General features: G+C 40.9%; 1 long non-coding RNA gene and 1 pseudogene across 1 annotated transcript in view; both read left to right on the top strand.

Moving 5' to 3' along the window:
- The window catches only part of LOC127489411 (nucleus accumbens-associated protein 1 pseudogene), a 29340-nt pseudogene extending 16708 nt beyond the window's left edge, over nt 1–12632 (top strand).
- Nucleotides 12633–13772: 1140 nt separating this feature from the next.
- LOC103346014 (adenomatous polyposis coli protein 2) overlaps nt 13773–25843 on the top strand; it is a 28307-nt gene continuing 16236 nt past the window's right edge. Inside the window, exon 1 of the long non-coding RNA XR_011386103.1 lies at nt 13773–24800. This is a non-coding gene — a long non-coding RNA (adenomatous polyposis coli protein 2). The remainder of the gene's footprint in view (nt 24801–25843) is intronic.

Below are 25843 nucleotides of genomic sequence, written 5' to 3'. Positions count from 1 at the left end.
CCAGCTCTCTGCTGTGGCCAGGGAGTGCAGTGGAGCATGGCCCAAGTACTTGGGCCGTGCACCCCATGGGAGACCAGGAGAGGCACCTGGCTCCCGCCATCGGATCAGCGCGGTGCGCTGCCTGCAGCGCCCCAGCCACGGCGGCCATTGAAGGGTGAACCAATGGCAAAAGGAAGACCTTTCTCTCTGTCTCTCTCTCTGTCCACTCTGCCAGTCAAAAAAAAAAAAAAAAGAATTCTTGTAGGTAGGTAGTAAATAAGATCCAATATCTTGGAGGATTCTAATCTTAGAATAGTGAGAAATTATGACTTGTGCTTTTATAATGTGATAATATTTAAATATTACTGTGATATATGATTATCTGCAGAAATAATGAGTAACAGAAACTATAATATCCCAAATTCTTGTACATGAGCTTACATCAGATATCTGTTGCTCTCCTAGCCTGCAGTACACTGAGTAGACCAAATGTACATGTAGTATTAACCTTTATTATAATTTGTCTTTTCTTTTTCCCATATATCTTTTACAGTACTAAAGACTTCTTTCAGAGTACCTAAGAAAGGTTAAAATGCAAATGTGATTAATTAAGTGCTGTTTGTTAATGCCCTTTTAGGGCTCTTCAGCAAACAGGGCAGTTACGGCTGAAACAGTAATTATTTGAAAGGATTCGGTAGTAAAGAAATATGTATTTTATTTATTTTTTGTTACCATTCACTTCACAATTTGAATTTTTCTTTAGTAAATGTTTATGATAACATGATGCATTTATGATAACATAATATAATAAACAGTAAAAGTTTATTATAACAAGAAAACCCAGGAACAACAAAGTATAAAGTATTTTCAGTATTCTTTGAGAATTTCTATACTGAACTAAGTTGCATAAGATCTTGACTTTTTTTAGGAAAAGAAAGTGTGGATTCAATATTAGTACATTTTAGCATTGTAGAGGACCATGTATATTTTTGAAGAAATATTTTGAGTTCATTGTGCTTAGGGTACATTAGTTCTGCTGCTTGTCTCACAGTTCTATAAAATATATGTGAGAAGCATTGTGTACCTTGAAACTCATTTGAATATTATACTGTCTACTTTTCTATGGTAAATATGGAGAATTTGGGTAGTTTGTGTTCTTATTTGTATCTATATTCCATCATCCTTCCTGAGACTGTGTCATTTATTTCCTCAGATCCCAGGCTGGCTTTATGTGGAGAATGATGCCTTGTATACAGGAAGCACTTCAGAATGTGGCAAGTGAGAACATTTTTACAATTTGTTTATGAATTCCAGAAATGAGATGGTAAGTGAAACACTTGACATCTTTATTTTCTAGCACTCGGAATCAGTGTAACTAGTCAGTCGTTCAAGTGTCACAGACACTACAAAAGCTTTATGTGCCTGTGGAATTCTGGAAGGGCAGCCTCACAGTGGTGAAGCACCCATACTGTTGTGGTTTTTCACTGTGCCCTGCCCGTCCTGCTTAAATAAGAGCTGTAGTTGTCCAAATCCTACTTTTAGTCCTAAAGGGTAATATAAAGCTAGAATTTGCCACGTTAAATAATAGAGAGATTCCCCTGAACCTGTCAAGGCCGATCACAACAAGCAAAAACATGAATGTGAAAGGTAGTTGAATAAATATTAATGATTTAGCATGTAACTGAGGAATGTTAATATGATATATGTGAACTATATGATGGCAGTAGTATTAGGAAGGGTAAATATGATAATAAAAATCACCAAGTCAAAATGGAGGGAGAGCATGGATTTCAGGGGCAGAAAAATGTCTTCATATGTGTATAAATTTACTGGTGAATTCTATCTTACAGTTTCATTTGTAGTTTAATTATAATAAATAACAGACATAATATAAAGAGAAATGTTGTATTGTGAAGATATAATGTTATCTTTTAGTTTATTTTGTCCTTGAATATTTGAAGATTAAAATATCTTAGTATTACTGAATTATGACTATGTTTTGAAAAATTCCTGAGGTAACTTTGCACAATAAATACTGTTGTTGTTCACTCAATATTTTTAATCAATGCTTGTCATTGTTATAATGTTAGCATATTAATTTGTTGTAATAAAAAGGCAAGATAAAAAGTTAGGATAATACAGTATACTATGTAAAAGCAGGCTTTCAATAGTTGGCAGGCCAACACTGCTATTAAATAGTATTATAGTGTTTAAAGTGTGAAATTAATATTTTTCTACCAGGTAGGCAGTAGCTCTTATAATGTAATGAGCTTAATTGTGAATTTGACATTGGGTTAAATGTAGAATTCATAGAAGCACAGTGCTGGTTTATATTCTTTTAATATTGTTAACAGTCAAAACCTAGAAAAATGTAGCAGTGTCACGTTAAAATAGCAACAGAATTATTAGTAAAATTTGCTTTAGAAAATGAAAATTATTTTTCGGTTGCCGTTATAGCTTTTTCAAACTAACTACTAACAAGGTATTAGAAAAAACATAAAATTTCCAATGTTTGGAAGTCCTTTTGTGTAACAACTATTTAAACTGACTCAGAAATCCTAACCTTTCTTCATAATCAGACAGTTCAGGCCTTAGGCCTACCACTGACACACTAGAGCTTATGTCCAGGGTAAAGATTTGCCTTAGTTTCTCATCTGTAAAAAGGGTATTATATTGTGTGATCTGCTTCCCTCCCACAACTTTTTTAAATACTGGGGTAAAATAAGTAAAATAAAGGCTCTTGAAAATCTAAATGCAAAGCCATCATATTTTGTATTTTTTTGTGCTAACCCCATGCAAGCAGAAAGCTTTATGCCTTGGTGTTCACCCTCCAACACATGCACCCTTTTGCAGCATATGTTGAAGTTTTACTAATTTTTGAATTCTGTCTTGTTTTTTTTTTTATGGGAATCACTGTTTTTTTTTTCATTATTTTTATAATGTAGCATTAGATTGCTGGTTTTAAGGATGAATAGATTGTCATTGTTTGAAAATAATATCTAAACATAATGTGTTGCTTAAAATACTTTGAAGACTTTGGGCAGTCTTTGCCTCTATTTCCTCACTTTTGAAGTGGGGATAATAAAATAGAATTGACAGGGGGTTTATGGGATAATATGCACTTGGTAAATGCTAAATAATGATTAATTGCTTTTATGTTACAGTTTGTTCCATCATCATCATCGTTGTCATCATCATTAACAATTTGATATTGTAGGAAATTTTTATAGTGTACTAGGCTAGAGATGCCAGCAAGAAAAGACAAGCAGTATGACTTATAGGGAAATAGATTTATTACCTGAAAGACAGCTAAGAATTAGCTTAACCTGGGGCTTTTATTAAAACTCTAAATCTCTGATATATTATTTCAAATTTTCTTTATATAGCAAATTTATGGACTTGGCAAAAAAGGAACATGGTACTATTAGTGTAAGGTTAGAGGTGATATCAAGAACTATAACAAATAAATCATGAAATTTAAAATCCATGGACCCTAACTATAGCTTCATATGTCTTATACTCACAGATTTATTTTTGTGGCCTACGAGGTTTTACTATGATTTCTATTTCTTTGTGGTTTTCTTCATTGATTCAGAGAGGTAGAAAACAAACAGACTTAACTCCTATGACACTTGTATGGGGTTATATAATGCCTGAATGGTTTTAAGCCACATCTTGCTTTGGAAGTGGGTTGGTTTAAATTTAATTATTTGGCTTCCAACTCATTTGCAATGATGTGTTGTGAGAATATATTATTAGTTTTATGAAATACATCTTACAGGTTTTACAGACCAATGTTACATTTTTTTGTCAAGTTACATGTGAGAGAACACTGCCAGATGTGAAGGAAGAGAGAGTTTCCTGTGGGTGCTGCAGTGGATGTTTAACTTAGGGAATGGAGCACACATGGCCACATGGTGGAAGGAATGTTGTTTCTCCATCCTCCCCCCCCTTCCCAAGGGCAACTGACCTTCTCCTTGCCAAAAGAGGCGAGCCCTTGCCAGCACGTATGACTACAGACTATTACATTAATCTGTCTAGCTGCAGTACCAGCTGCTTGCATGTTTTTAGTTATCTTATTAGATGGTATAACAGTGACCTATTGAATAAACTGAAGGTGCACATTTTCAAACTTTCCTTTTATTATGCTATGTTTCCAAAAATGCCTCCAACTTTGTTGTTCAAGATATCTTTATCTATTTGGGTTCTTTTAAAGTGCTTCTACATGAGTTTTAGGATTGTTTTTTCTAGTTCTGTGAATACTCTCTTTATTATTTTGGTGGTAATTACATTGAAGCTGTGAATTGCTTCAGATAACATGGACTTCTACTAGTATTAATTTTTCTAATCTGCGTACAGAGAAGAACTTTGTATTTTCTTTTGTCTTCTTCACAATCTTTCATCAGTGCTTTGCAATTTTTGTTGTAGATGCCTTTCACGTCCTTGGTTAAATTTATTCTGGGTGATGGGAGGGCAGATCTTGCCCTCACAGTTAAACTGTTAAGACTCTCATGTCCCATTTGGGAGTGCCTGGGTTCAATACCCGATTTCACTACTTAATCCAGCTTCCTGCTAATCCAGACCTGCAGAGGCATTGGTAATGACTCAAGTAATTTGCCTTCCATTTCTGGGACCTGGGTTGAGTTCTTGGCATTTAGGCCTGACCTAACCCTTTCTGTTGTGGGCATTTAGAGACTGAACCAGCAAATGGGAGCTGCCTGTCTCTGTCTGTGTCTCTCTCTCAAATACATTTTTAAAAATTAAAGCTTATTTCAAGATATTTCATTTTTCTATAACTATTGCTAGTAGGATTGCTCTTAATTTCTTTCTTAATGAGCTCATTATTGATGATAAAAATACTGTTGATTTTTAGGTCTCAATTTTGTCTCCTGCAGCTTTACTGAATTCATTTATCAGTTCTGATACTGATAGTCTCTTGGTGGAGTCTACATTACTCTGTATAAAGAGTTACATCATCTGCAAATGGGGATACTTCAACTTCTTCCTTTCTTTCTTTCTTTTTTTTTTTGACAGGCAGAGTTAGACAGTGTGAGAGAGAGAGAGAAAGGTCTTCCTTCCGTTGGTTCACCCCCCACAATGGCCACCGCAGCCGGTGTGCTGTTCCAATCCAAAGCCAGGAGCCAGGTGCTTCCTCCTGGTCTCCCATGTGGGTGCAGGGCCCAAGCACCTGGGCCATTCTCCACTGCCTTCCCGGGCCACAGCAGATTGCTGGACTGGAAGAGGAGCAACAGGGACAGAAGCCAGCGCCCTGACTGGGTCTAGAACCCGGGGTGCCAGTGCCGCAGGTGGAGGATTAGCCTATTGAGCTGCAGCACCAGCCGACTTCTTCCTTTCTTATGTGTCTTTTATTTTGTTCTATTGGATAATGGCACTGGCTAAAACTTTTCATACTATATTGAATATGAATGGTCAGGAGTGAACATCCTTGTCTGATTCCAGATCTTAGAGCAAATGCTGTTGTCATGTATAACTTTATTTTTAAAACATTTTTAATTATTTATTTTGTGAAAGTGTTACAGGGGGAGGGAGAGCAAACGAGATCTATCTACTGGTTCACTCCCCAGTTGGCCCTAGGCCAGTCCAAAGCCAGGAGCTTCTTCCCAGTCTCCCACATGGAACTTGTCTTCACAATCCAAGTTACATTTCATTGAATTTTGTATATATTTTTTGAGATTTCTTTTTGGTCGGCACCGCGGCTCTCTAGGCTAATCCTCCTGTGGCACCCGCACACCAGGTTCTAGTCCCGGTTGGGGCACTGGTTCTGTCTCAGTTGCTCCTCTTCCAGTCCAGCTTTCTTCTGTGGCCCTGGAAGGCAGTGGAGGATGGCCCAAGTGCTTGGGCCCTGCACCTACATGGGAGACCAGGAGGAAGCACCTAGCTCCTAGCTTCAGATTGGCACAGCGCGCCAGCTGTGGTGGCCATTGGGGGGGGGGTGAACCAACGGAAGGAAGACCTTTCTCTCTGTCTCTCTCTCCCTGTCTAACTCCGCATGTCAAAAAAAAAAAAAAAAGAAAAGAAAGAAAAATTTCTTTTCATTTGTTTTGGCTCTGATCTTTTTTTAAAGATTGGTTTATTTGAGAAGCTGGTGTTGTGGCATAGCTGGTAAAATGACTACCTGCAATGCCAGCATCCTGTATAGGCACCAGTTCAAGTCCTGGCTGCCCCACTTCCAATTTAGTTCCCTGCGAATGCACCTGGGAGAGCAATGGAAGAAGTCCAAAGTGCTTGGACCCCAGAATCCATGTGGAAGACCCAGAAGAAGATCCTGACTCCTGACTTCGGTCTGGCCCAACCCTAGTCCTTTATGTTCAGTTTGGAAGTGAACCAGCGGATGAAAGATATCTCTTTCTGTCTCTTCCTCCTCTCTGTATAACTCTGCTGTTCAAATAAATAAAACAAATAAAAAAAAACAATTAAAAAGTGATTGATTTATTTGAAAGGCAGAGTGACAGAAGGAAGGGGGAGGGAGGGAGAGAGAGCTTTCACCTGCTGGTTTCACAAATAGCCACAAACATCCAGGTCTGGGTCAGGCCGAAGCTAGGAGCCAAGAACTCCATCCTGGTTTTACACATGAGTGGCAGAGGCTCAAGTACTTGAGTCATCATCTGCTTCTTCCAAGGTGCATTAGTGTGGAGCTAGATTAAATGTGGAATAACTGGGGCTAGTGCTGTAGCATACTAGGCTAAGCCTCTGCCTGTGGCACTGCCATCTCATATGGTTGCTCATTTGTATCCAGGCTGCTCTTCTCCCAATCCAGCTTTCTGCTATGGCCTGAGAAAGCAGTGGAAGATGGCCTAAGTGCTTGGGCCCATGCATGTGTGTGGGAGACCCAGAAGAAACTCCTGGATCCTGGCTTCAGAACAGCCTAGCACTGGCCATTGTGGCCATTTGGGGAGTGAACCAGCAGATGAAAGATCTTTCTCTCCATCTCCCCCCTCTCTGTAACTCTACCTCTCAAATAAATAAATAAATCTTTAACAAAAAATGGAATAGCTAAGACTGGAACTTGCAGTCTAATATGTGGTGCCGGCTTCCCAAGCTATAGCTTAGCCAACTGGATCACAATACCAACCCCAGATCTTTATCAGTTCTTCCATTGTACTAACATTTGGTTTGCTTTATTCTTGTTTTCCTAGGTCCTTGATATACATTGTTAGGTTGCATGTTTTATAACTTTTTTTTTCTTGCTCTTCCTTTTTTTTTTTTTTTTGAAAGACAGAATGACAGAAAAAGAGGGACAGAGAGAAAAAGAGATGTTCCATCTGCTGGTTCATTCTCCAAATGAATGCAACTGCCTGGGCTTGGCCAGGCTGAAGCCTGGAGTCTGGGAATCCATGTGAGTCTTCCATGTGAGTTTTAGGGACCCAAATACTTGGGCTGTCTCCTGCTGCTTTCATAGGCACATTAGCAGGGAGCCGGATCATAAGCAGAACAGGCAGGATTCAAACAGGTGCTCAGATATGGAACAGCCATGTCATGAGTGGCAGCTTAACCCCGTGTGGCACAACACCAGGCACTGATCATTTTTTTTTTTTAATGTAGGGACTTACTATTTTATATTCATCCTTAGGAATCCCCAGAATTTGCATATTTCTCTTAACATTGGCCTGCACAATTCAGAGGCTATCTCCATTTTATATCCTTTTTTTTTGGGGGGGGGGGTCTGGTTTCTTCCAAAAGATATCTTGAATTTCAGCTAATATTTTTTCTTCTGCTTGGTCTAGTCTGTTGTTGAGACTTTCGGCTGTACTTTTTATTCAACACTGAATTCTCCATTTTCAAGATTTCTGTTTGACTCTTTTTCAAGATCTCTGTATCTTTGCTGAATTTCTCATTAAAGCCCTGAATTGTTTTCTGGCTGTTTTCATCTCAGAGTGTGTTTTCTCTTGTAACTCTGAGCATCCTAGTAATCATTACTTTGAATATTGGGTATTTTTAAGTCTCTTTTCCTTGGAATTTGTTACTCAAACATTACTTTGTTCCTTTGGAGGTGTCATACTGCCTTGCTTTTTCATACTTCAGTGTTCCTACATGGATATTTGTCATCTGGCAGAATAGCTGTTTCTTTCACAAGATTGATTTGTTTATTTGAGGCAAAGTTACAGAGAAAGAGGAAGAGACAGAAAGATCTTCCATCCAGTGGTCACTCCCCCAAATGGCCACAGTGACTAGAGATGGGCTGATCCAGAGCTAGGAACCAGGGGCTTCTTCCAGGTCTCCCCATGCAGGAGCAGGGGCCCAAGTACTTGGGCCATCTTCTCCTGCTTTTCCAGGCCATAGCAGAGAGCTGGATGGGAAGAGGAGCAGCTGGGACACAAACCAGCAGCCATCTGGGGTGTCAGCACTGCAGGTGGAGGCTTAGACTACTGGCATCTTCTTTCACTTTTAATCAGTTGATTTCGTGTAAAAGACTTTTTCCTAAAATGTGTATTTGGGTATCTGGTAAGAATTTTGGCTTTATTTTCATGTAGACACTGTGCAGTCTCCCAATGTCTTCTTTCATAGCAATGGATGACAGTGGCATTTGGGACATGGGGTTCTCTTCTCAGTCCTAGAGGAATGCATGGTTCTTGGCAGCAGCTCATATGGTGGCCCAGGGCCACAAGGGTGTCACCCTCAGTCCGCTGTGCCTGAGGTGAAGGAATGCTGCCCTGAGGTCTGAAGTGGTTGCTCAGGTGCTCACGTAGGCAGGTGTGTTTGCTGTCACAGAGGCACTAAGTCCAGTAAGGATTCAGGTGTTCCTGGAGTGCCAGCCGCATGCTTCCATACAATGCCTGAATACTCATCTGCCTTTTATTTTAACCCCAGTTACTCTCTCTGTGTTGTACTGCCTGGAGTTGGGGGTTGAGGGAGGATTGGAATGAGCAGTTTTGTGGCCACCTATGCTACAATACTAGATCAAACCTAAGCCCTTCAGCCTGCAAAAAAAAGCCTGCAGAATTGGGTGTGGTCAAGTTCCAATTTGTCATGATCTGCCAACAGTTGACATGGACTCACCATCTGAGACCACTATAACCAACCACATGTGATGCTGGCCTGGATATAAGTCTAATTCACTGGGGCTGTGGTCTCCACTTGGGACAAGGGCTGGTCCTCTGTCTACAAGCACTGACCTTGGGACTGTTAGTACCTGCCAAGCAATGGTTTTACCAGATCTGTGATGCAGTTCTGTGCTCACTTTATTGCCCTACTCCCTAGTGGCTGGACCTTGTTCCTTGCTTGCCTGTGGTCAGGGAACAAGGAATGGGGGAGATCTCTTGGCTGCGCATTTTGAGAGTAAGTTGGCATTATCTTGTAGTTGTGTGCCAAGCCCTTAGGAGGTTGAAGGTGATGCAGGCTGAAAGAGTTGTCTGTTCCTGCCTGGGTGCAGCTCTTCACCTGGTGTTAGGGCAGGTTTGTCTCTGTCTGCACATGTAGGTCTGGTTATAGGAGCCTTGCTGTCTATCTGGTGCCACTGTAGTGGGACTGTCACTGATCTCACTTTCCTGCCCTACTCCTTAGTGGTTGAAGTCTTTGCTGTCTGCTTGAAGGTAAGCAGCTTTCAGCATAGGTCCTAAGTTGCTTTACTTTCAGAGACTGAGTTCCCTCATTACCTGTGTTTTAAGTAAAAATGAGGTAATTATAGATAACATCAGTGTTTATCCTGTTAATCATAGCACCTGCACTCCTAACATTGTAGCTTACCCATATCTGGTGCCACATTTTACAGTCTGATGCAGATATACTTAATTTACACTTCTCATATTTCCATTAATTATAATTAGATATTCCTTCTTCTATTTGTTTAGTATTTTTTAAATCGTACTTTTTTTATTTTTATTTTTTGCCAGGCAGAGTTAGTGAGAGAGAGAGAGAGAGACAGAGAGAAAGGTCTTCTTCTGTTGGTTCACCCCCCAAATGGCTGCTACAGCCGGCGTGCTGTAGCAATCCAAAGCCAGGAGCCAGGTGCTTCCTCCTGGTCTCCCATGCAGGTGCAGGGCCCAAGCACTTGGGCCATCCCCCACTGCACTCCCTGGCCACAGCAGAGAGCTGGACTGGAAGAGGAACAACCGGGACTAGTACCTGGCACCCTAACCAGACTAGAACCCGGGGTGTGCCAGTGCCGCAGGCAGAGGACTAGCCAAGTTAGCCATGGCGCTGGCCAAAATCGTACTTTTAAAATGGTATAAAAGTATATACTCTTCTATATTGAATATTGGAATAATGGAATATTGGAATAATTCTTTGCTAGAAGTCTTTCACTAATATGTGTTGTACATATTTGAAACAGATTCAGAAATTTACTGTCCCATTTTTCCTTTGCATTTGATAAGATGAAAGTGACATAATTAATACACTGGTTTAAAAAGTATCAGGCTGTACTTCGGGACTTTAGAAGTGTGTAAATGAACCCTTTAGTATCCAGTTCAGCTGTCTGACCTTTGGCTTCTTCAGCTTCAGATATTCCACCATCTGCCTGTGACCGAGTCCTGCTTAAAGTCCTTTCATCCTGCCCTGGCCTTTTCTGTTTTCTCTCTACTGAAATCTCTGTGAGATGGCGTGACTGGTTGGCTGGCTGACTTTTGAACTGTGTGATTGGCTCTGAGAGCTCCATCTCTTAGCGCTGGGTTCACACAGCTGGGATCCGTCCCCGGCCTCTCTCTCTAACTTGCTGAGCTTCCCGTGATGATGATCTCGTCTTAACCACTAATTTCATCATCAGTAGAAGCCCAGTATCGCTCCTTAAGCAAGTGTTGGAGATCTTCAGTGCTAGACTGTGTGACGTAGTCTTACACTCTTGGCCAGGATTGTAGTTTTTTGACTTTCTTAAGTTAGATCCATCAAGACATTGATTTCTGTCCAAAAGCTACCCAGAATTAGGATGGAAACTATCATATAAGATACAATATAATTTTCTATAATGTATTATAGATACATATTTGGAACCATATCATATTGGTGTCATATTTGGACCAATAATTCAAATATTTTCTAGATCTGTATTAGCACATAATTTAGTCATTTATACATCATTTTTTAAAACAATTAAATTCAACAATGAGTGGCCGCCGCGGCTGCCGCAGCTGCTTAGGCGGAGGCCATGGAGGCCGCGGAGGCTGCAGAGGCGGAGGCCGAGGCCCCTGACGGGGGCCGCAACCGCTGCTGCAGATCCTGTCCAGGAGCCCCCGGAGCGCGGCCACCGTGCAGCCCCGCCATGGCGCAGAGCCTGCAGATGGAGATCCCCAACTTCAGCAATGGCATCTTGGAGTGCCTCAGCCAACAGCGCTTGCAGGGCTGCCCTGTGAGGTGTCGGTGGTGGTCAAGGGCCGTGCTGGCCGCCAACAGCTCTTACTCCTGGGACCTGTGCAACAGCAGCCGCAGTGCCCTGGTGGAGCTGCCGGCGGCCGTGCAGCTGCGGTCGTTCCAGCAGACCCTGAGCTTCTGCTACACGGGCCGCTGAGCACGAACGTGGAGGACCAGTTCCTGCTCACGGACACGGCGGGCTTCCTGCAGATCCAGGAGATCCTGGAGAAAGGCGCTGAGTTCTTCCTGAAGGTGAGCTCCCGGAGCGGCGACTCGCAGGGCCTGCACACCTAGGGGCGCCCTCCTCCTAGCCACAGAGCCCCGTGATGCAGACTTCCGGCTGGCCGGCCTGCAGCTCGCCACTGCCCCTCGTGTCACGGGTCAGGACGGAGCAGCAGGAGTCGGACTCTGCAGTGCACGCCCGGGGCCAAGCGGCTGTGAGACGGTGGCCCCAAGGTGGCCGGGGGCGGCGGCGGCAGTGGCAGTAGCTGCAAGATGGCCAAGTTCTCCATGCTGAACCTGGCGGCCAACCGGCAGCCCTGGCAGCAGGCCCCCGCCAGGGTGGCCTTGGCCGCGGGGGGTGGGGCAGGGCAGCCAGCCAGCCGGGCAGTGGCGCCAGCTGCGGGCGTGGAAAGCGGGCCCAGCAAGTCAGAGCGCAGGAGCCCGGGCACCTGGAGCCCCTACACCAGCAACAGCCCGGCTCCTACCACGAGGAGGAGGACGCGGGGAGGAAGGCTTGGATGAGCAGTGCCGGCAGATCTGCAACAGGTGCACCGTGCACAGCTCGATGAACTTGGGCCCCACAGCCAAGAAGGTTGAGGCCCTCCCGGAACCCGCAGTCGGATCCAGGTGCCACAAGATTGGTGTCGCTCCCAGCCCAGCTCCTCGACCAGATCAGCACCCGTTGTCACCCCAAGCTCCAGGACGAAGGCGGCCCCTCCGAGAAGCCGGAGCTGGTGGCAGGCGCCAAGGTGTGCATCACGAGGGCGCAGCTCAGGAACCCGGCACCAGGTCTTGCCGGCCGCTCCTCGCCTCCTCCTTTGACCGGAACGCACTGGCCCCCAGCTGTGGCACCAGCGAACCACTGGACAGCCGCGCCCTCAAGGACTACTGCCGGAACTTCAAGGAGAGCGAGAGGAACGCCATCGGGGCCAGCGTGTACTCCAACGCGCGCCGGGTCATGCGCCAGAGCTGGATGCCCAAGCTGAAGCTGCTCACCTGAGGGCGACCCTACACTGCCTGCATCAGCGACTGGGGTAAGACAGAGCCTGAGGTGAAGGGCGTGGAGCATGGCTTCCAGCCGGCCAGGCACGAGGGCCAGAGGCCCCTAGGCGGAGGCCCTGCAGTAACCGCGCCCCACACCCCACCCAGGGGGGCTGTCACACTCCCTCCACCCCACCCGGGGGGGCCGTCACTCCCTCCCACCCCCATGTCCTGTCACAGACATCTCGGTCAGGAGCTACTCTCTGTCTCTCCCCAGTCCCCGCGGGGGGCGCTGCATGCTCCTGGGCCCCTCTCCCCTGTCTCAGCTCTCAGCCCCTTCCCCACTGTGAGAGGCCAGGAGGAGCAGGCATAGGTGGGCAGGCGGGTCGGGGGCAGGCCCGAGTTTCCTTCTTTCACACAGGGTTCCCCCCTTCCCTCACCCCAAGCGTTGTGCCCCCTCACTCACTAATTCGGGCACGGGGCAGGAGCCTTCCTGGTGGAAGTCATTCATTTTTAAATGAATATTATGATCTTTTTTTTTTTTTAACTTTTATTTAATGCATATAATTTTCCAAAGTACGACTTATGGATTACAATGGCTTCCCCCCCCATACCGTCCCTCCCACCCACAACCCTCCCCTTTCCCACTCCCTCTCCCCTTCCATTCACATCATGATTCATTTTCGATTATCTTAATATACAGAAGATCAGCTTAGTATACATTAAGTAAGGATTTCAACAGTTTGCTCCCACACAGAAACATAAAGTGAAAAATAATAGATGATTTTTTTAAATGATGATGAAATCAGAGCAGACCTATTGTCATGTTTAATCCCAGTGAGAGTCAAGTTGGGAATTGATAATTTCTTTTTTTTTTTCTTTTTTTTTTTTTTTTTACAGAGGATCAGTTTAGTATGCATTAAGTAAGGATTTCAACAGTTTGCACCCCCATAGAAACACAAAGTGAAATATATTGTTTGAGTACTCGTTATAGCATTAAATCTCAATGTACAGCACATTAAGGATAGAGATCCTACATGAGGAGTAAGTGCACAGTGACTCCTGTTGTTGACTTTACCAATTGACACTCCTGTCTATGGCATCAGTAATCTCCCTATGCTCCAGTCATGAGTTTCCAAGGCTATGGAAGCCCTCTGAGTTCTCCGACTCTTATCTTGTTTAGACAAGGTCATAGTCAAAGTGGAGGTTCTCTCCTCCCTTCAGAGAAAGGTACCTCCTTCTTTGAAGACCTGTTCTTTCCACTGGGATCTCACTCGCAGAGATCTTTTGCCAGAGTGTCTTGGCTTTCCATGCCTGAAATACTCTCATGAGCTTTTCAGCCAGCTCCGAATGCCTTTAGGGCTGATTCTGAGGCCAGAGTGCTATTTAGGACATCTGCCATTCTATGAGTCTGCTGAGTATCTCACTTCCCATGTTGGATCACTCTCCCCTTTATTTACTCCATCGGTTAGCGTTAGCAGGTACTAGACTTGTCTATATGTTCCCTTTGACTCTCAGTCCCTTCACCATGACCAACTGTGAACTGAAACTGATCACCTGGAACAGTGAGATGGCATTGGTACATGCCACCTCGATGGGATTGAATTGGAATCCCCTGGTATGCTTCCAACTCCACCACTTGGAATTGTAATTCTTTGAATGAAATTTTTGAATCCTTTCCCTTTCCTTCCTCTTTCCTTCTTCACACGTTCCACACTTTCTCCATTCCTTATTTCCTTGTTTCTTTTCAAAATTAGTCATGTTATGAACCGAATATTGTTCTGCCCTCAAAATTTGTATATTGAAAAATATTAGCATGCAATATAATTTTATTAGGATATGAGGCCTTTACTGATTATATCATGAGGATAGAGCACTAAATAGGACTTGTATCCTTATCAGAATACAGGAAAAATGTCCCTGCAAGGATACAGAGAGAATACTATCTTCAAACCAAAACAAAGACCTACCAAATACTAAATCTGCTGGCACCTTGTCTTGTAGTTCCCACTTTCCAGAAAAGTAAGAAAAAAATATTTAGTATTTAAGTCACCTAGTTTATGATATTTTGTTATAGCCACCCAAACTAGCTGGGACAAGTAATGTCCATAAATAAGTTACAATTAACAGTGACATCAAAAGGATGACAAAGTAGATGCCCAAGCTTTTTCACTCATCCAAAAAGAAAAAAAGAAGGCAGCAAGCAAGCAAGAAAGCCATTCATTATTAAAACAGCCTTGAGTGTGCCCAGGTATTTATTTAAGAATATGTAGCATCAAGGTGGAGAAACAATGAGTGTAAGTAACAAAGAAAAGATCAATGGATAGATCAACATATCTGAGACATCTGGAGATTTCAAGAAACAAAGAAGGGCAAAGATACCAATATCAGCCATGTGGTGACCGCCACCATCACCCCTGGTGTTAAGCTTTGTCACTGAGCTCACTGAAAATGAATAGCCATTGCTGCCAAAATCTTTCAGGAGATGGAGCTGCTGCTATGCCCAACACCAAGAAGGAGCCCCTTTTGTGCCACCCTTGATTGGGGTAGCCATTCTCCCAATCTCACATGTATTCTACTCTATGTCCCTGAAGCTATAAACATGGGTAAAAGTGCCACAAGCATTGTTACAGCTTCTTTCCTACTCTGGGTCTCAGAGTCATGGTCACTCTGCAGGCGTCTGTGTCATGGACCTCAATGCTGCTGCCACATGAGCACCTGTGCCTCAGGTATGTAAACCACCTCCACAGTGAACCACATTGAAACTAGACCCTAAAGTCACTAATGTTCCACACGTTCCTATACTCTGAACCCAGATTACTGAACTATACCGTCTATGACCATGCTTCAGACATAGAGTCACTACTGATACAGACATGTTAGCACCCCAGTCTCCAGGAGAGATGTGACTTTGTTCTATGTTTTGGAGGCTGAATATCCCTCAAAGGTCCTTGTGTTAAATATTTGGTCTGCATCAGGACGCTATTCAGCGGTGGTTAAACACTTACATGATGGATTTTAATGGGAGGTACTTGGGTCCTGGGGGTGTGCCCTTTGAAATTAGTTCCCATGAGATTATTGTTATGATAGCCTGAATTTGGCTAGTATCAGTTTGATATGCAAGCCACATAAAGGCATGTCAAGAAAATAGGACAATATTCCTAATGAATATAGATGCACACATTCTCACCAAAATACTCACAATTTCAATATCAAATTACCAGAATTATTCATCATGATTAAGTTGGATTTATCCAAAAGATCCGTGAACATACAGAAAGCTATGGATTGTGATGTACTACATTAACATAATAAAGGAAAAATAATGTAATCTTATCAAAAGATGTAGAAGAAGGGTTTGACAAAATTCAACATCATTTTATGATTCAAAAAATTTCCTCAGCAAATTACTTACAGAAGGAATGTACCTCAATACAAAAAGGTAACATATGATGAGCAAAAGCAGGGTGGATATCAATAAAGAGAAACTGAAACTTTTTCCTGTAAGTTCTGGCTCAAGATAAGGGTGCTTAATCTCAGAACTTAAATAAAAAATAGTATTGAAAGAACTGCTACAAGAATTTCACAACAAAGAAATCAAAGACACAAAATTCTTAAGAAATAAAATTACATCTCTTTGCGCAAGAGATGATCTTATTGTACAATTAACATGCAAAAATCAGTATATACAGCAAAATACTATAATATGAAATTAAGAAAACATTTCACTCATAGCAGTGCTCAAATGAATAAATATATAGGAATAAAAAAAGAGATTAAAGACCTATGTACTGAAAATTATAAGCATTAATGAAATAGATATTAGCAAATAGGAAGACAGATAGTGTTCATGGATTAGAAGAATTAAATTTTCAACATTCCTGCATTACTCAATTTCTTTCTAATTCAAGTGGCATTTTTCACAGAGATAGAAAAAAGCCCCAAATTTATATAAAATAGAACCTGAATACTCCAAGTAATCTTGAGTAAGAAAAATAAAGGTAGAGGCAGCACACTTCCCAATTTTAAGATATATTAAAAAGACATAATCATCAAGATAGTATGATACCGGAATAAAATTATACATGTACACCAATGGTACAGAATAGAGCTCAGAAATAAATCTACATGTTTATTGTTAATTGATATTTCACAAAGATACCGAGAAAACACAATGGGAATGGGATAGTCTCTTCAACAAATGATGCTGGGAAAACTGCATAACCATGTTTGGAAGAATAAAATTAAGCACATATTTCATATTATATACAAAAATCAACTCCAGATGGTTGAGAGACTTAAAAAGAAGCACTGAAACCATCAAAACACTGAAAAGAAAACAAAGAAAAAGCTCCTTGACCTTGTTCTGGGCAATGATGTTGGGCTATGACAAGCAACAAAAGCAAAAACATGTAGATAGAATTGCATCAGACTATACATTGTGCACAGCAAAGGAAATAATCAACAAAGTAAACAAAAAAGATCTATGGAATGGGAGAAAATAGTGGGAAATCATACATCTGAGAAACTGTTAATAGCCAAAATATGTAAGAGGCTCAAACAACAGTAAAAATTCATGGCAGGCATTTGGCCTGGCAGTTAAATTGTTTCTTATAATTCCTGTTTTCATATCTGAGTAACTAGGATGAATTCCTAGCTTTTGCTCCCAATTCCTGCTCTCTCAAAATGAAGAACCTGGAGAGCAATAACGATGGTTCAAGTAATCGGGTTCCTGATACTAACTTTGATTGGGTTTCTGGATCTTTGGTTCAGGCTTTGGCCTCTCTGTTTTTGTGGGCACATTGTGTTTGTTCATCTCTGTGCCTCACAAATAAGTAAATAAGTAAAAGTAATTTAAAAAAAATAGCTAAAATGAAATAAACCAAATGAAATTGAAAAAGGAACTAAATAAAAAATATTTTTCAAAGCAGACATCAAAATGGTTGATAGCTGAATGAAAAGACAGTCTACCACTCATCTTTAGAAATTAGCAATCATATCATGCAATATCACTGCTCACCGGTTAGAATGGCTATTATGAAAAAGAACAAAGATAAATGTTTCAGAGGATGTTGAGAAAGGCAAAGTTTTGAGAAAAGCCAATGAGAAAGTAAACTGATCTAGCTATCCCAGTTCTGAGTGCGCATTTAAAGGAAATAAAATCACTATGTTGAAGAGGTGTCTGTACTCTCATTTGTTATTGCATGTTTAACAATATTCAAGATATGGAGCAAACCTACATGGCTGGACAAATGAATAAATGAACAACATATGGAAATTGTACCATATGCAACAACAGAGATAAACCTTAAGGATATTATGCTAAGCAAAATAAGTCAGAAATTATTATTTCAATTATATGAAAAAGTATAAACAAAACTACTCACAGAAGCCAAGATCTTACTGGTTAAATGGTACAAATTTAAAATAGAAAGAAGGAGAAATTCTGGAAATCTAATGCATAACATGGAAACTATAGTTAACAATACAGCATGAATATACCTGAAATTGGACAAGATGATAGATTTTAAGTATTTTTACCAGTCATACACAAAGAAACAATGGGTGACTGTCAGTTATTGAATATGATGGTGACTGTAATTGTGAGCTTTTTACAATGTATACATATATCAAAACCTCACACTGTATATTTTATATAGATTTTATTTGTAAATTATGCCTAATTTGAGGAAAATAAGTGAACAAGTTAAAAAATATTGCTTGATCAATATTAATATGTGATTGTGCTCAATTTCACTTGCCACAGATATGCAAATTTAAAACAGGACCTAATTCCACTACACAACCAAGACAACATCTAAAAGAAGAAAGACAAGCAATTCCTACTGTTGGTAAGAAGGCTAAACAACTGCAACGCCTATAAACTGTTTGCAGGAATATAAACTACAATGTTTTACAGATACCCTAGAAAACTTGTTGTCAGCTACTAGAAACTAAATATGTACTTTATATGCCAGTAATCTCTTTCCTAGATATATATGCCCAACAGAAATGTCTTTATGTCCTACAAAAGACATTCTCATAAAGCAGTATACGGAATAGCCAAAGACTGGAAATAACCCAAGTTGTCAACAAAACATAATGGAAAAATAAATTGTCCTTCAGTCACACAACTGCAACAATGGTTTTCAAGCTTGTGGTTTCTGTAACTGTATATGATTTGGGTGGTAATCCTAAAAGACATCAATTCCAAAGACAGTAATCCCAAATGTTGCTATGAATGTCTCTAAAGATGGAAATCTGAGAACTATAATTCTGAATAAAAGAAACTAATTCTTTAAAAGACATTGGTTTTCATTTTTAAAATATTAATTAAAAGGAACATATAAAAGCACAGCAGAACACTTCATAAGCCACTTTACACAATAAAACAGGCAATAATTATGCATGTTTTCTCATGCATAATCATTCAAGTGTACAAATGATAGTCACATGGGTATAACAATTATAAACTAATGAATCATCTCTCTTTACATATAAATATATATATAATATATATGTCTATAAATGAAATATATAAAAGCATGACATACTGGTAGGAAATGTTGTGTACCCAACTTAGTTACTTTGGTAATCTGAAATATTGACAATCTAAGTCTTAAGGGACTTACAATGGTGGGGTGAGCATTTTGACATAGCTATTAAGAAAAAGCTTGGCGGCCGGCGCCGCGGCTCACTAGGCTAATCCTCCGCCTACCGGCGCCGGCACACGGGGTTCTAATCCTGGTCCGGGCGCCAGATTCTGTCCCGGTTGCCCCTCTTCCAGGCCAGCTCTCTGCTGTGGCCAGGGAGTGCAGTGGAGGATGGCCCAGGTGCTTGGGCCCTGCACCCCATGGGAGACCAGGAAAAGCACCTGGCTCCTGGCTCCTGCCATCGGATCAGCGCGGTGCGCCGGCCGCAGCGCGCCGGCCGCGGTGGCCATTGGAAGGTGAACCAACGGCAAAGGAAGACCTTTCTCTCTGTCTCTCTCTCTCACTGTCCACTCAGCCTGTCAGAAAAAAAAAAAAGAATGAAAGAAAAAGAAAAAGCTTGGGATACCTGTATACCTTACCAGAGTTCCTGGGTTCAGTTCCTGGCACTATTCATGATTCAAGCCACATGCTAAAGTGTATTTTTAGATGCAACAGATGATGGTTCAAGTAGTTGGGTCTCTACAACCCATGTTGGAGATCCAGATTGAGTTCCCAGCTCCTGGATTTAGCATACTCCTGTCCCAGCAGTCGAGGGCATTTGGAGTATGAACAAATGGATGGGAGATCTCTGTTCCCTTCCAATCCCTTGCCTCACCTCACCTTGCCTTTTCCTTCCCTTCTCTCTCTTTTCTTATTCTCTTTCTCTTTCCCCCCTCCCTCCATCTATCTCTGTCCCTCTTTCTCTCTTTCCTTTACAAATAAAAAAACAAATTAAGAAAGAAATATATGATTATGTATGCAGTCACCCAAAGAATAGAAATATCAAGAAAATTTGTCTTTCTCAAATACAGATGTACAAAAGGATTTCTTTTCATTTATTGAGGAAGATTTAATGTTTTTATGTGCATACACTGTCCTTAAACACAAAGTCTACATTATGAGAATGTACTCTGTATCAGCTAAATTTGAAAAAAATGCATTAAACAAATCTGAACTCTCTAAAAAGTCTACCATATTTATATCTCCAGTATTGCAAGTGATGCAAAGCTGAAATACTCATCATAGTGAAGCATGAAAAAAAGTGTTGTAAATTTGAAACAGTGGGAAAAAAGGAAAAAATGGAACAACAACATAGAGAGAAAAGTTGACATATGAAAAAGTTATTGTATAGAGTATTGGTAACTGCATCCGGGTTATCTGTAAGAGCAGGCTTATGCGCATGGACATTAACTGTAATTTGAAGTCTTGCATTGTGATGAACAGTTGCTTTTATCCTAGTAGGGCATGACTTTCTTCGGAGAACAATTAAGACTCATATTTTATATGGAACTTGTCGCTCCCCCTCTTCATGGAGGAACGACACTAAACCCTGCCCAGGCTTCATATCCGAGTCACGGCACCATTATGTCGCTCCCCCTCTTCGTGGAGGAGCGACACTGAACCCTGCCTAGGCTTCTTATCCGAGTCACGGCACCATTATGTCGCTCCCCCTCTTCGTGGAGGAGCGACACTGAACCCTGCCTAGGCTTCTTATCCGAGTCACGGCACCATTATGTCGCTCCCCCTCTTCATGGAGGAACGACACTAAACCCTGCCCAGGCTTCATATCCGAGTCACGGCACCATTATGTCGCTCCCCCTCTTCATGGAGGAACGACACTAAACCCTGCCCAGGCTTCATATCCGAGTCACGGCACCATTATGTCACTCCCCCTCTTCGTGGAGGAGTGACACTGAACCCTGCCTAGGCTTCTTATCCGAGTCACGGCACCATTATGTCGCTCCCCGTCTTCGAGGAGGAACGGCACAGGACCCTGCGCTGTTCTTTTGTCTGCTCGGCCCTCCCCGGGTTTGCTGCTGGTTCTTCCCGGGATGGCTACCGTCCCTTCCACCTCCGTGGAAGGGCGGTTCCCCCTGCCACTTTCCCCACTTCCGCGGGGGAGCGGCACACCGCCGGCCGGCTCTCTTGGGGGCTGCACAGGTGTTCCTTCAGATAGATGTTCCTGGTGCATGTTGTCTCTCTCCTCCTTTATAGTCCTCTTCCACCAATCCCAACTCTGCTACCCACACGCCAAGTACGCTGCTCTCCTCCAATCAGGAGCAGGTCCTACAGTTTATTGGTTGAACTGGAGGCAGTTGTGTAAAAGCTGTTTCCTCCCTTCTCAGCGCCATATTGTGGGAGAGCAGATGCATAGAATAAGTCTTAATTCCAGTAACTTAGTCTAGTCCAAGTTGCTCCCAGTTGCTCCCCACAGAACTGGTCCTTTAGGAAATTATTCTATTTGATATACACAGTCAAGAGCATTCTTCATAAATTGTGAAATTTTGTCCATCATCTACTCTGTATTTCTAAATTGATTTGGGTCCACAAAATCCATTCTGTATGTACTGACACACTGACCACAAATTTGGCAGGAAGAATACCGGTGACAGGAGGGCAACAACACTCATTGCGTGTCTTCTTATTCTTCTCTTTATGAAACCCTCAAACCTGAAAATAACTTTGCTGGCTACTTCAAACAATGCAGCCTTAATTGATTAATAACTCCTGGAATTTCACAAACTGGAAGGAATGCCAATGCATGAGAATAACTCATTTATAAACCAGTTTTCCTTTTCCATGTCACATGCATCCATGAATTTTCTGCTATGCATTCCATTGAATGGGAAAAATAAACGTTACTAGCAACATCTTGAAATTCACTTTTAGAATTTTTGATTGTACCTAATTTCAAATTTGTCAGTCCAGTTTGGGGGTCCAATTGAAATCTATGTTCTTCTTTGAAGTCCATCAAATCTCCAAACAAGTATTTATGAAGTGTTTTGCTTTTCCTATTATTAAAACATAATTGAGTACATTGATAATAAAATTATTAGATCAAAAAAGGGCATGCATTTTATATATTTGATAAGACAGAGTGAAGACAATTGTGGAAGTGCCATTCATTTTTTAAAGTAAAATATGCACTAGTTTTTCTGTGAGATTATGTAGTAAATGTAAGAATTTTGTTTTCTCTGGCAGTGAAATCCCTAACAAAGAATAATTCACTATTTAGCATGTTTTTTTAAAATTATTTATTTATTTGAGACTTAGAGTTACAGACAGTGAGAGGGAGAGACAGAGAGAAAGGTCTTCCTTCCACTGGTTCACTCCCCAAATGGCTACAGCAGTCGGAACTGTGCCAATCCAAAGCCAGGAGGCAGTTGCTTCTTCCTCCTCGTCTCCCATGCAGGTGCAGGGGCCCAAGCACTTGTGCCATCTTCTACTGCATTCCCAGGCCACAGCAGAGAGCTGGATTGGAAGAGGAGTAGCTGGGACTAGAACCAGCACCCATATGGAATGCCAGCGCTGCGGGAGAAGGATTAACCTACTGTGCCATGGCACCACTGCCTTAATGTGTTTTGTAACACTGAAGGAACCTCTACATCAGCAAGTATATTTAGATCAGAAAGTAATTAAGCTCATCAAATTATTTTGATTCTTTAAAAGTTTTTTTTAAGGCAGCATGATACTATGCTTAAAGTGGACACAGTGCAACTGAATAGGTGGCAACAGCACTGTGTAAAATGGAAAATCCACACACTAATCCCTTAGAGTATGACTTTATACTCCTTTTTTTTTTGACAGGCAGAGTGGACAGTGAGAGAGAGAGACAGAGAGAAAGGTCTTCCTTTTGCCGTTGGTTCTCTTTTAAAAATCCTTTTTCCTGGTAGAAATTTTAGTTTCTGTAATTTTAGCTCTCAAGTTTGATCATTATTTTTCAGTATTATTATACATGGGATTTTCATCATTATAGATTTTAGCCCTTAGGGGTTTTTAGCTTTAAACACTTCAAAATTTGTGATTATGATGTTCAGGATTGTGTCTTTTGGAGTGGATGCTTGTCGCAGTGGATAAAATGCTGCTTGGGGCACTGGCTTTGTGGCCTAGCTGGTTAAGCCGCCATCTGCAATGCCAGCATTCCATTTGGGTGCCATTTCACTTCCCAGCTTCTCCCATATCCATCCAATTCCCTGCTGATGCATCTGCAAAAATGGCTGAAGATGATTCAAATAGTTGGGCCCCTGCTCCCATGTGTGAGACCTAGCTGAAACTCCCAGCTCCTGACTTTAGCCTAGCCCAGACCTCCTAGTCATTGTAGCCATTTGGGGAGTGAACAAGCAGATGGAAGATTAGAGGATTCTCTCTCTCCTTCCTTTCCTCCCTCCCTCCCTTTCCCCTCCCCCACTCCTCTTTCTCTCTTCTACCCTGTGTATGTGTGTCTGTCTCTAACTCTTTCCAATAAATAAATAAATAAATATTATTTTAAAAAAGAAAAAAAAGATGCACTCGGGATGTCTGCATCCTTTGTTGGAGTCCTTGGGTTTGAGTCTTGCTCAGTTTATAATTCCAACTTTTTGTTGATGCTCACTTTGGGGGGACACAGGTGATAATTAAAGCAATTGGGTCCCTGCCACTGACATGGGAGGCCAGGATTGAGTTCCCAACTCATGGTTTCAGTCTGGCTCTGCCCTGTCATTTGGGAAGTAAACTAGCAAATGGATATCTCTCTGCCTCTGTCTCACTCATTTTCTTTGTATGCCTCTATGCTTCAAGTAAATATGAATAAACAAACAAGCAAATAAATAACAAAATGCCAACTTTTTTAAAAAATTGTGCTTTTTGAGATTATGGTAAGTACTGCTACTTTACATTCTTAAAAATTATTATAGGACCAAAGGAATTTTTATTTATGTGACTTATATCTATTAATAGTTAACATGTTGGAATTGAGACATTTCAACAACAAATTAACATTTTAACAATTAAAATTGAGACATTTTAATCCCAGGGTTATATAAGCAGCTTCCCATCATGTAGTCTCTGGAAAACTCCCTAACACTCAGGAATGACTGACAGTGAAAAGTTAAATAGCATCTTAGTGTTACTATGAAAAGGTTTAGACTTTGTATACACTCCAGAAAGATGCAAAGAATCTGAGGAGTCACTATGTAATACTTTGAGAACTTCAGCTTAAACAATAGTGAAATGGAACAAACTCCAACATGCAAAAATATGCATTCATTTCCCAGCTAATTAAAGACGCTTATGACAAAGAGCGCATATTCATATTGTATGATCCCATGTATATAAAACAGGAATACACAAAATTATACTATGCTGTAAGAAGTCAGAGTAGAGGAGTATGACTATCAGAGAGTAAAAGGAGGCTTCTAGAGTGATCTTAACAAACTGTTTATCAATATAGGTTGTGATTCTGCAGGTGTACTCAGCCTGTGAAAATTTATAGGCCTATGCACTTACAACTCTAACAGTATGTACATTACAATTCAACAGAAAGGAAAACAAAAATATAAAGTTAAAATAATAAGAACTTATAAATATTGTACATCAATGTTCATATCAAGTCATGTGAATATATGTACATATCAGTATTCATAATATCAAAAGATGGAACACACTGATGAATAAACAATATGCAATATATCAGTACAACAAAATATTATTAGTATTAATGACTAAAGTACTTATTTATGCTGTATTGTAGATAAACGTTGCAAATAGGCCAAAGGAAATAACTCAGACACAAAATAACTCATATTTTATGATTACACCTATATGAAATGTCCAGCAAAGTAAATATATGGAGACAGATTGCAGGTTAGTAACTGCTTTGGGCTGGAGAATGATATGAGAAGTAAATACTATTTTGTTCCAAATGTTCACAGCATTTTCTTATTCCCTGTCCTACTCCCCCTCGGTGTTAACTTGGTGAAGTGAAAATGACAACTGACATCTGGTTTTTGTTAAGAGCTTTAACAAATAACAAACAGAAAATCTTTGCCATGAATATAACTTGCATTGATATTTGAGATAGTTTACAATACAGAAAAATATAATGACTCTAAAAAAATGATTTGAAAGTGATAAATTTCAATTACAGAGGAGAATATTTCATTTTCATTTATATTTATTTGTATTTATTTACACTCCACTCAGTGTAAGTAAATTCAAGAATTGAGAATTAGAGAACTCCTGAAACTTGTTAATAGTACTTACTCTCCAGAGATTACTAGCACCACATATGGATAAGACACAAAAATTATTTCATACCTTCCCAAGAGAGAATAATTCTACATCAATAGAGTATTGGTGTTGATTTCAAAGGGAAAGAACAAGGTCAGATTTTTTGATATTTGTTTTTCTTTCAGTTTGATAGATAATCAACAAAATTTGAATAGTGGTTTTTCTTACTACTTACTGAGTTCTTAATTTAGTGTAGGATTAAGCTTGTGATTACAAAGCAAACTGAAAATATGCCATTATAAAAATTAAAAGAAAAATAGAAAGGAAGCAGAAGAGAGGGTAGGGGCCAGAGAGGGACGGTAGGGTGGGAAGTATTATTATATTCTTGCAACTGTATATAGGAAATGTTTGAAATTTGTTCCATTTATATAAATAAGTTTTAAAAAACTAAAATCATTTTAACAAAATTTAGAAGTATTTTTAAGAGTCTCCTGCAACAGAAAACAAAGTACCATAAGGTCACTTTAACAATGAAAACAAGCTGTGCAAGGGCTGATGCTGTTTTATGTCTTAACAAAGAGCTTCACAGAAAAGGGCAGTTGAACTTCGTCTTTCATCTCTGAATCACATCGTTAATGGAAATAAAAGGTAAAGAAGCAATTCCACATATTAATTTG

This window comes from Oryctolagus cuniculus, unplaced genomic scaffold (assembly GCF_964237555.1).
Source record: "Oryctolagus cuniculus unplaced genomic scaffold, mOryCun1.1 SCAFFOLD_69, whole genome shotgun sequence".
In the NCBI taxonomy this organism is placed as follows: Eukaryota; Metazoa; Chordata; class Mammalia; order Lagomorpha; family Leporidae; genus Oryctolagus; species Oryctolagus cuniculus.
Note: the sequence above shows the minus strand (reverse complement) of the source record. Positions and strands in the feature narration are given on the sequence as shown.